The sequence below is a fragment of the Staurois parvus genome, unplaced genomic scaffold (genome assembly GCF_062004578.1).
Source record: "Staurois parvus isolate SC_StPar_1 unplaced genomic scaffold, SC_StPar_1.0 ptg000106l, whole genome shotgun sequence".
Lineage (NCBI taxonomy): Eukaryota > Metazoa > Chordata > Amphibia > Anura > Ranidae > Staurois > Staurois parvus.
The window spans coordinates 272,912-284,660 of NW_028317902.1; the positions used below are offsets into that span (position 1 = coordinate 272,912).

The 11,749-nt window shown below is 44.5% G+C and overlaps 1 pseudogene; it reads right to left on the reverse strand.

Moving 5' to 3' along the window:
• Positions 1-651: 651 nt before the first annotated feature.
• Positions 652-11,465, reverse strand: LOC149467508 (eEF1A lysine and N-terminal methyltransferase-like; annotated as a pseudogene).
• Between the last annotated feature and the right edge of the window lie 284 nt (positions 11,466-11,749).

The following is an 11,749-nucleotide window of genomic DNA, read 5'->3' on the forward strand; positions in this document are numbered from 1 at the left end:
GGCTGTAAGGTTGCATGAAAAACCTTGTAGTTTTTCCTCCAATGCAGATACCATGAGAGAAGATGAGGTGCGAGGAGTGGAAAGAACGGAGGGAGGATGGCTCAGCTAAGGGTGCTCTAATGCCCCCCCTACCAGTGTCAGGGGCTTGGGAACCTTCATCTGGGGGTTAGGAGACGATGGGGGTGCAGGGAATGCTGGCTGTACTGTAAAATTGGTGGCTGCAGTACCCCCAGCCGCCACTGGGGGCCCGTTGCTCGTTCTCAGGGTCTCGGCTGTAATTGAGGCCGGGGATTGCGGCCTGTTGATAAACTGCTATAGCGGGGAGGGCCGCGGGTCACGCGGCGGTGGGGAGGGGCGCTTCCAGCGCCTGATCTTCCCCATTATCTCTCCCCTTATCGTGTTGGGCCGGGTGCAAAGCTGATGTGACTCAGCCAGGGATGCCTGGAGGCGGACGCTGCGCCGTGGGTGAGTCGCTAAGGCCAGGGAAGCAGGGAGCCTCAGAGAGATGTGACCATCACCTTCCCTGGTCGTGCATGCGCCCCCATCTTGATCCCCTTTTACTTATTAACGAAAAAAATAAAATGATAGTGATAAAACAACCGTGGTCCCTTATATAAAGGGAAATTGTGTATAGTGCCAAATAATTAAATACTATAAAGTGTCTCTCTAAAAAGACAAAATACCCAGAATAAGCATAAATATCAAAAATCCTCCCAAACAGTCCAATAAACATATATACGTGATGTTCCAAAATCAAAACAATCATGCAAGTGATGACGTGAACTGGTGATATTCACTCCAGATGCCAGATCCTCAAATCAGAAGAAATGCCCGCTCACCTTCAAACCTTGACCCTAGGGGCCAACACGCTTATAGGATCACCTCAGTCGATAGCAGAACCTTTTTGACCAGGGCATCATCAACACAGGAAATGTGTGTGCAATGAGGGGTTGTGTACTGAGGGTTGTCTTTTCTGGGTGGGTCATTAGTGCAGGGGTTCTGTACTGGGTGCGTCTATGGAAGGGTCTGTACTGATGTGGACTGTACAGGGTGAATCTGCAGTGTGAAGGTTTAAACTGAGGGGGGCTCCACTTGGGTTTTCTGCAATGAGGAATCTGTACTGGGGATCTGTACTGAGGGTGACTGCACTGAGGAAGTCCTTACTGGGGAGGGTCCGCACCAAGATGTCTTTACTGAGGGTTGTCTATACTTCAGGAGGTGTACTGGGGTGTCTGTACTGGTGGTTACCGGGGATCTGTACTAATGGAGGGAGTGTGTGATTGGGAAGAATCTGTACAAGGTGAGTCTGTATTGTATTGTTCAGGTCAGTAACCAGATCTGCACCTGTAGCTCTTCTACATCTTTTGCCTATCTGCCCTATAATGGCACTATATCCACTAGAGCATTTGCATTTTTCAGAGTAGAGTAAAGACTGGCCAGAGAAGAATAACTTTGACTCAGTTGGCCACCTTAAACATAATATTATCGCCACAGTAATTCAGTATTTCTTTGAGAAAGCAAGGACAGGTATTTCTAAATAACCTAGAGACCAGCATTTACGTTTTAGAGATAATTAGCCTTAAGATTCCAAACTCAGTGGGCTACAGTGGTGGCAGCACACAATTTTACCTGCTGGTTATCTGCCAATCCTGACAGAGCTAGTTCTAGAACTTTAGCAGACAGCTCTGACTGAATACAATCCATGCTTTCAAAGTGCTGATCCCTATGCAAGGCCACGATTATCAGATGACTGAACCCAACGCTTCTAGCCAATTGTCTCCATCCAGGTTCAGAACCAAACAGCCACTCTGTTTCTCTTCCCTGGGGAACTGGAAAACAGGAATCCAAAAGTAACTGCAGTAACAAAAAAATATAAAATAGATATTCAACTTCCCAATGTAACTTATATTCATCCTTGTATGATTTTATTAGTGTTTTGGGGGTGGGTGACCTTGCCACTATATTTTTCCTATACACCTGTTTTTTGCAATAGTGGGTCTTATTAGCAGTAACTTCTTAAACTGCAAGTTTCAAGAATGTGACTGACAAAGATCACCCTGGATGTAATAAGAGCTACAGTAAAGAAAATATGTTCACCTCACATAGAAGTTAAATCCAAGTTTGACCTGTGTGTTTTCTAGCCCACAAATACTTCCTAAAAATTAAAAAAGTTGCCTGGTTACTATGTCATCCAGTTAGGGATTACAGCTGCTTTAGTTTGCTAAAGTACTATGATTGTGTGGGTATGTCACTGCCCAGTACAAGCATTTGTGCACCATGTGCTTCAGTAAGTTTTTACAAAGCTTACTGAAAGCAAATGTGCCAGAGTGAAAATGCAGGAAAACCATTCAGGGGGGGACAGGGCGTTGTCTCCCTTTAACAGGAACTGCCTAAGTGACAACTTTAATAACAAGATTATAAGATATTAGTTCAATCAAAGTTATAGAATTAAAAAAAAAATGAAAATTACAAAAAAAGAACTGCCGAATTCTATGCAGGAAGCTATAATTATTTTACTCCCGAAACCTTGGAAAGAAGCTTTTGTCATACTCGTACTGCCCCATTTCTTTATTGAATAGAAACATTAAACTCTTAGCTCGAGTCTTGGTGACCAGGCTAAGGTCATTGGTACACGGATTCATGAGGATCAGCCTGGGGGAAGGAGGTCCATTCTCGCGTTTGACAGTGTAGAATGGCCCTATCTTTGGGAAGTACTCTCTAGGTCTGGCTTGGGCATCAATTGTATTAACTAGACAGACTTCACATAAATAACAAACTTTCCAAGGGGCACTTGGCAGGGGTGGGTGACCCCTCTCTCCCCTGCTCTTGCCTTGGCAATAGAGCCTCTGGCCATTATGATCTGCAACTCTGTCCACAGAGGAAACACAGAGGAAAAGATATCCCTCTATGCCTATACCACCCTATTACATTTAGGTGACACAGCCAACTCGTTGAAGGCACTCATGGATCTTATCACTTGATTTGGGAAATACTCCGGTTTCATCATTAATTGGAATAAATCTGCCCTTATGCCCCTGGAGACACTAAATTTGCCCCTACCAGCTTGTACCTCACAGATACCGGTCACTACGTCCTTTAAATATGTCTCCCCTGATCCTAATCAGTACCTACAACTAAATCTGGCTCCGCTACTAGATAAGCACAAAACGAAATGTAAGGCCTGGCGTAAGCTTCCCCTATCAGTGGTAGGGCAGGTAAACCTGATCAAAATGATTTGGTCACCGCAGCGCCTATATGTTTTTCACAACTCCCCTATATGGATAGCAAAGTTGTGGTTCTCCTGAATAGACTCCCAATTTTTAGATCTAATATGGAAGAAACAACAGGCCAGAATCAGTCTGTCGGCCTTACAATATGGCTACCCGTCCCACATCCTAGAATGTATTACCTAGTGGCACAGCTTCAGCAACTAACTGGATAAGGGCTCTTAAATCACTCAGACTCAGTGGCTAGGCTGATTGTATTAACCAACCCAGTTCTTCCGGCACTCTCCCACTTGGAGTTGGCTCTCCAGTATGGGATGCTTTAAGACTACTCTAAGCATCAGTGGGTTTCTAGACATTTCCCCCATTTGGGGTAATCCTGGGTATCCAGAATTAGTGAAACTGAAGGGCTTTCATTAGTGGAGGTAGAGAGGGATATATTTTCTTGACCAGTTGTTCCGGGAATCATTATTAAAGATGGCCCTGAGTGCTGTATACTGTATGCAGTTAATGCTGCATACAGTTAATACAGCACTGCCAGCAGGCGCATGCATCGGTAATGGAAATAGTGCGTTTGGGCCAGCTTGGCCCAACAAACTATTTTAAGTGAAATTAAACCTTTAATGCATAATGGTGACCAGGAAATCCTTGGTCTACATTTTTATTTTGTTGCAGCAGAGACAGTGGGGTAGATTTACTAAAACTAGAGCCCTCAGAATCTGGTACAGCTGTGCATGGCAGCCAAGCATCTTATAACAGCTTGTTAAATGAAACTTTGGCAATAAAACCTGGAAGCTGATTGGTTTCTGTGCAGAGTTGCACCAGATTTTGCAGCTTTATTAATTAACCCCCATTGTGTGTATCATCTGCGGTAAAAGGTCTACTGCTTGCATTTTAAATATAGACTTTAGTTCTGCTCTAAGTGGAGTCTGAAGTTGTCACTCATCCCGTTTGCACCCACCACCACCATTGCCACTGATCACAAGCTACCCACCCAGCCCCAGCAACCAATGGGTGAGCGGTAATGATGTGCAGTAACCTCTAGCAACCAATCAGCAAGCAGAAATTATGTGCTGTATCCTCTAGCAACTAATCAGTAAGGATATGCTGTAACTTCTGGCAACCAATCACAATCACTGCCTGATCTGGTGTAGTAAACTTATTTTGAGTCTAGCTGCTACTTATTGTATGGCTCAGGGCAGGTGGAGAGCAAAATTCAATGTGGGGGGGGGGGGGGGGGAGGAGAGAGGTGGTGGGAGAAAGGGGAGTTGGGAAGGGGGGAGAATGGGGGTAGAGGGGTATGAGAGAGAGGTGAGGGGGAGAAAGGGGGTGGGGTGAGAGGTGTGAGAGAGAGAGAGACCCTAGCCCTGTCTTCAGTTCCTCCCGTGCCTCCCTGTCCCAGTCCGTCTGCCAGTAGGTATGTGTGATGCTCTGTACCTGACAGCAGCAGGCTGCGGCCATTCTGATTCTGGGTGATCTGCTCATTCCCCTGCTCTGTGGCCTCTGGCTATCTGCACTCCAGCCCATCCTTGTCCTCTGGGCCCCGGGTCAGCCTGTCCCCCAGTTGTCGGAGCTGTAAGCCGAGAGGTTTCCATGCTCTGGGAGGCACCGCCGTTGGGGATGCTGCACCCGCTGCTGCTCAGTGTCAGGGGAAGTCTTCCTGCTCATAGGCTCTCAATCCTAGCTGCCCTCGATGCTCGCCTTCCCCCTGCTCCTGCTGCCACCGGGATCCTTCAAGACAAAGGGCTCAAGGGGCAGCTGCTTTTGGGCCCCACAACGATTGGGCCTGGGGCAGCTGCCAGTTTGCCTTGCGTTAAAGATGGCAATGAGAGCGCTGTGTTCTAGCAGCAGTAATGGACTTCCTGCTCTATTCCTGGAACAATATCCAGCTAGGATGAGCATTGCTCAGCCATTCACATGAAGCTTTGCATTTTTAGAATTAATACAAGGCCTTCTATGACTGGTTGAGCAAAGCTCAGGCTAACTTGTTTTTGTCCTGGAAATGGGACAGAAAGTCTCTAGCTGACTGCCTGGAACACAACACTGTATGCTGCATGCAGCTGAAGTAACATACAGTTTATACAGCAGGTGTATGTTTTAGTAATGGAAATGGTTTGTTTGGACCAGCTTGGCCCCAAAAAATATTTAAAATTAAATTAAACCTAGAGTTCTACTTTAATTAAGCACCACTGCTACCAGGATTTGAGTGTTAGTAAGATGCTGACAGAAGAGAAAAGAAGAAAAATGGAAAAAATAGAAAATTAAAGGGGAAAAAAAAAGAAGATATATATAGATATATATACAGTTGCAAGTAAAAGTATGTGAACCCCTTGGGATTACGTGGAGTTTTGCATGAATTGGGCATAAAATGTGCTCTGAACGTCATCTAAGTCACAACAATAGAAGAACACAGTCTGCTAAACATAATACTACACAAACATTAGATGTTGCCATGGTTTAATTGCACATAACATGTAAACATTCACAGTGCAGGGAGGAAAAAGTATGTGAGGCCCTAGCTTGACTTCTCTCAGAGCTAATTGGAGCCAGGAGTGAGCCAACCTTGACTCCAATCAGTGTGATGATATTGGATGTGTTGCTGACAGCTTCCTGCCCTTAAAAAACACACACCTGTTTTGGGTTTACTGGTTTCAAGAATCACTGTCTGATGTGAACCATGCCTCGCAGAAAAGAGCTCTCAGAAGATCTACGATCAAGTATTGTTGACTTGCATGAAGCTGGAAAGGGTTACAAAAGTATCTCCAAAAGCCTTGATGTTCATGTGTCCACGGTAAGACAGACTGTCCACAAATGGAGAAAGTTTAGCACTGTTGCTACTCTCCCTAGCGTGGTCGTCCTGTAAAAATGACTGCAAGAGCACAGTGCAGAATGCTGCATGAGGTAAAGAAAAATCCTAGAGTGTCAGCTAAAGACCTACAAAAATCTCTGGCACATGCTAACATTTTTGTTGACACATTTACAATAAGGAAAACATTAAACAAGAATGGAGTACATGGGAGGACACCACGGAGGAAGCCATTGCTGTCCAAAAAGAATATTGCAGCACGTTTGAAGTTTGCAAAAGAGCACCTGGATGTTCCACAGCACTACTGGCAAAATATACTGTGGACAGATGAAACCAAGATTGAGTTGTTTGGGAAGAACACACAACACTATGTGTGGAGAAAAAAAGGCACAGCACACCAACATCAAAACCTCATCCCCACTGTAAAACATGGCGGAGGGAACATCATGGTTTGGGGCTGCTTTGCTGCCTCAGGGCCTGGACGGATTGTTGTCATTGATGGGAAAATGAATTCCAGAGTTTATCAAGACATTTTGCAGGAAAACATACGACCATCTGTCCACCAACTGAAGCTCCGCAGAGGATGGGTGATGCAACAGGACAATGACCCAAAGCATACAAGTAATTCAACAAAACAATGGCTGCAACAGCACAGAATACACCTTCTGGAGTGACCCAGTCAGAGTCCTGACCTCAACCCGATTGAAATGCTGTGGCATGACCTTAAGAGAGCGATTCACACCAGACATCCCAAGAATATTGCTACACTGAAACAGTTTTGTGAAGAGGAGTGGTCCAAAATGACTCCAGATCGTTGTGCAGGTCTGATCTGCAACTACAGGAAACGTTTGGTTGAGGTTATTGCTGCCAAAGGAGGGTCAACCAATTATTAAGTCCAAAGGTTCACATTCTTTTTCCTCCCTGCACTGTGAATGTTTACATGTTATGTGCAATTAAACCATGGCAACATCTAATGTTTGTGTAGTATTATGTTCAGCAGACTGTGTTCTTCTATTGTAGTGACTTAGATGATGTTTAGAGCACATTTTATGCCCAATTCATGCAAAACTCCGCGTAATCCCAAGGGGTTCACATACTTTTTCTTGCAACTGTATATATACATACACATACATACATATAACATCTGAATTTGTATTGTATGTGAATTCCTTTAAATTTAAAATGGGAAATCCTTTAGAAGAGTAGCTAATTATAGTCCCCTTTAAAGTGGTGTTCGGACTTTGACTTATTCATGTTACATTAAGTGCAGAATATTACAGAAAGAATATTAGGACATAAGAAGAAGAAAAAAAAAGAAAGCCCAGCTTACTTATAAATATTGCAAAGTAATTGGCATGAGATAGTCCTACAGTAAGACTATCTACCACATAAAAGGTATAACAAATTCTTCCAGAATCTCCATCACACAAGTCTAATGACACTTCCTGAGAACTCTGATTTTGGTTCAGGTGGTTACGGATTAGTGCATATTGCTGTTGTTCTTTCACTGCTGCCATTAGTTCATCAGGGCTTGAACAACGCAGCGGCTTGGCGCCCTCCTTAGCCATAATTTCCAAGACTTGTGGAAACCCTGGCATCAGTCGCATCACAAATAAAAATACTGGTAAAGGAAACTGACTGCCAGACTCATTGCTGCTGCTTCTGATACTTGATGAACTCGAACCATCCATCCACCTTGGGAGAACTGATTTACTAGTTTGTCCAAGACGTGGCCTTGAGCCAAAGATACACAAACATATCGTCCGCCATATTGCAAGACACAACCAATTTCAACCAGCAACTTTGTAGCAGTTTCCAGAGTTCTTTCTTCTGTATCAGGGAGTATGGCATCCAATGTCCCCTTATCCAACACAGCCTGAAAGTGAGAATCAGAAAATGTAGTCTGTATGGCATCCATCAACTGATATGTCATCAGAGGTCTTCGTTTGGCATTTTGCTCGTTCATTTGGCGAATGACCACTTCACTCAAAACAATATTGGTCAGATTCTGGCATCCAGCATCATATAGCCTTTCACTTTGCCACAGCCCACCACTAGCACCTGCAAGAAACAAGATGTACAAACCAGTTATGTAAAACCTGGACCTGTCACCACCTTCTATCATTGAATGAATGCAGTGTAGAGTAGGTGGTGAAAGGATCTTTCCTTTTTCCCATAATTAATTCTTACAACACTTATTAAAGCTCGGTAAAGCGCTCTAGTGAAAGTATATTTAAAGATAAAACTTTGGATAAAGTAGAGGAGGGTTAAAGCAGAACTGAAGTCCACAAATACTAACCTCCTGACACTGGAATCATCTTCTCTGATTCTTCTGGATGCAGGACTTCAGATGTCACTTAGGGGTACGGAGAATGCGCATGTGCAGCTCAGTGTACATTCTAGAGAAGATAGTGATTAGGGAGATAAGTTTTTTTTATTGGTTTTAGAACATAAAAATTAGAGCCTGTCATTGACTTGTACAGGTTGCGACTGAAAGCGAACAAATGTGGCTCCCAGGTGCATCCATGTGCATAAGTCCTTAAAAATTAACTACACTGCATCTGAGCAACACAAATCAAAAACACTATTTAATTCATTTTTAATATTCAAAGCAAACTCCCCCATCCATCCATGTCTAATTTTTTATTTTGCTGAGAAATCACTTTGAACAACAGCCCAAGCATTTTTAGCTGTGGCCATCTTGAGTAAGGGCAGATGATTCCTGTAGCATTTACTTCCTGTAATCCATCTGCTCTTAGCTCAGGCATGCAAACAGGGTGTTTGCTTAGCCAAGAAAGCCCCTCCTCCCCCCTAAAGATTCCTGGGATGTAGGACATCATTTGCCTAGGCACAGAATCTAGGGTGTAACTGAAGAAATGTATAAAAAAAAAAAAAGTTTAAAACAGGTAAATGCAATATACTTTCCTATCCATTGCTAGCAGCATAAGGATTAAACATAGTCAATGTTGACTGAAAGAGTGAAGTTTCTTAAGGGTATATGCACATATGCCTAACAAAATGAAATGTACACCAGATGGTGCTGGCAGAAAGATCCTGCAGAAAAACCTGGTCCGAAATGCAAATTGTCCGCAATTTTTTTTTGTTCCGCACTAGAATCGGATCGCATGGGTATTCACACCTATGTGATCCGATTCTGCACATCGCACCGCGTTTTGCGGACCGATTTCGGGGTGTTATTAACTTAACATACACACCTGCAGCGGTTCACAAGAACGGAGTGCGATTCTGATGCAGTGCAAAATTCGCTGCGAATTCCGCACTGCATCAGTGTGAACCCAGCCTTAGAATCACTGAAGGCTGAGATCATTCCGCACTTGTACAGCTGCCTAGTGAATGACTCAACCAGGGACAGGGAGCAGGGCCTCTCTCCCCATTAGCCCGGAGGCACCCGCTATGCCAGTCCAGAGTCCGGAATACATGACAGCGGCACCGATACCAGGGGTATATGAAAGCAATTAAGCAGTAGTGCAGCCGCCCAAAATGCTTCCACCTAATAGACAGGAGTTCGCTTGTCAGTTTTACACACAATCCCGGTGGCTGCAGCTGATGGACCCAGTGCGTATGGGTCCATTGGCCTCATTCACACTGGGCATTTTAATCCGTGCAGGCCCATGGTTACCGGCACAGGGATGGACAGGCGTTTAGGGCATCTCTCTGTCGGCTGTCCCATAGCTGTTAACTGGGATGCAATAAATGCACGGGCACAGCTGCTGCTCCCAATGTGACATTCCTGTTGGTGGGGGCGCAGAGTCCCAAATGAACCCTAGGTTGTGTTTGGATAGAAGCATCCACATAGATGTCATAATGGCAGCAGCAGCTGTGTCCGTGCAACCGCTGCATCCCAATTAACTGCTATGGGACAGCCGACAACGGGATGCCCGGAACACCTGTCCATCACTGTGCTGGTAAACACAGCCCTGCAAAAGGCACAGATTTCATTCACACTTATGTAACTCCAAAGTCGTGCGATTTCCATTGTGACTTTGATGTAACTTTGGATGGGTGCGACTTTGGCTTTACTGTTGCATTGATAACATTAACCTCTTCCGCACCACCGTATAGCAGAAATACTGCTACAGGGAGGCACAGGTGCGAAAAATCTCATATATATATGATTTTTCAGTTCTGGGTAGGGGGCGTGTGCGCCCTACCCACTCTGCCATTCACGGGCTCAGCTGTCAATCACTGGGTCCCAGCCGGTGATTCCCTGTGAGCACCTGGCGTTCACAGATCTCTTCCCTGTCAGCTCCTGCACACTGCTTTGTATGGCTCTGCATAGCAGAGCCATACAAAGCAGTGTGCTTACAGTGTAAAGCACACACACACAGTAAAGCAGCACACAGTTAACCCCATCCTGCCCAGTGCCATTAGTACAGCATCAGTGCTTTTTTATTAGCACTGATCACTGTATTGGTGTCACTGGGGATGTCAGTGACACAAAGTCAGTTCTCCCCCAGTGTCTGAATGCCCGCCGCATTCCTGCTATAAGTTGCTGATCGCCATTACTAGTAAAAAAAAAAGAAAAAAGCATATGTACTGCCATTTGTAAATGCTATAACTTTCACGCAAGTCAATTCGTTTATGTATTGGGATTTTTTTTTTTTAGCAAAGACATGGAGCAGAATACCTTTTGGCCTAAATTGATGTAGAGATTTGATTATTTACTGGACATGTTTAATAGCAAAAAGTCAAAAGTGTAGTTTTTTTTTTCAAAATTGTCAATCTTTTTTTGTTTATAAACGCAAAAAATAAAAACCGCACAGGCAATCAAATACCACCAAAAGAAAGCTCTGTTTGGGTACAGCATTGCACGACCGCGCAATTGTCAGTTAAAGTAACAGCTCTGTATCACAAAAAATGGCCCGGTCAGGAAAAGAGGTAAATCAAATGGTTAAGATGCGACTTTCATGCAACTTTTGAGTTTATATTGCAGTCTATATCACTCCAGTCGCATGAAAGTCACATGAGTAGCACAGGAACCTTTTTAAAGTCGTTGCGACTTTGGTTGCATGGATTTGAACAGCTTCCGTTGAAATACATGGGTTGCAACTTGTCATGTGACTTTTGTCATGTTAGTTTTTCCCCAAGTCGCACAAGGGTGAATGGAGCCTTGAACACTATGTGAAGGAGGCCAGGCCTTGGAGTGATACTGCATTCAGATCCATAGGAAACTGAACACAGGGTTCTGTGCTGGAGCCCTAATGCAGAGCTCACAGGAGGGAGTGAGAGAAGGGAAGGCAGCCAGCAGTCCATGTACACACCTTGTGTTTCGGTTGAATGTATTTGTGCAGCACACCACACAGCTCCAAGTATCCGCCATACCACTCGAAGGCCCGCTTCCCCCTGCGCCGGAAGAACTGCTGCCAGTACTCGCTGGAGGAGAACTCCTTACTGCTCTTCAGTAACAGATTCATCTGCCCACCATCACTGCCTCAGTCACCGCATGGAGCACACAGCCAACACTTCCGGGTCACAGCTGTCCACCTCCTCATTGGCCACATTCTTCCCAGAAAAGGTTTTTCATTGGAAAAGCTGGCTGAAGACTGGAGCTCCACTCGACAGGAAACATGTGACCTCCATTTGTTTTTGTTAATGAACTTTAAAACATTTGGAGTGGAGGTCACATGTTTCCTGTCGACTGGAGCTCCACTCTACAGCCTCTGCTTGTTTGTTGCATTAAAGTTCACTAGCAAAAAAA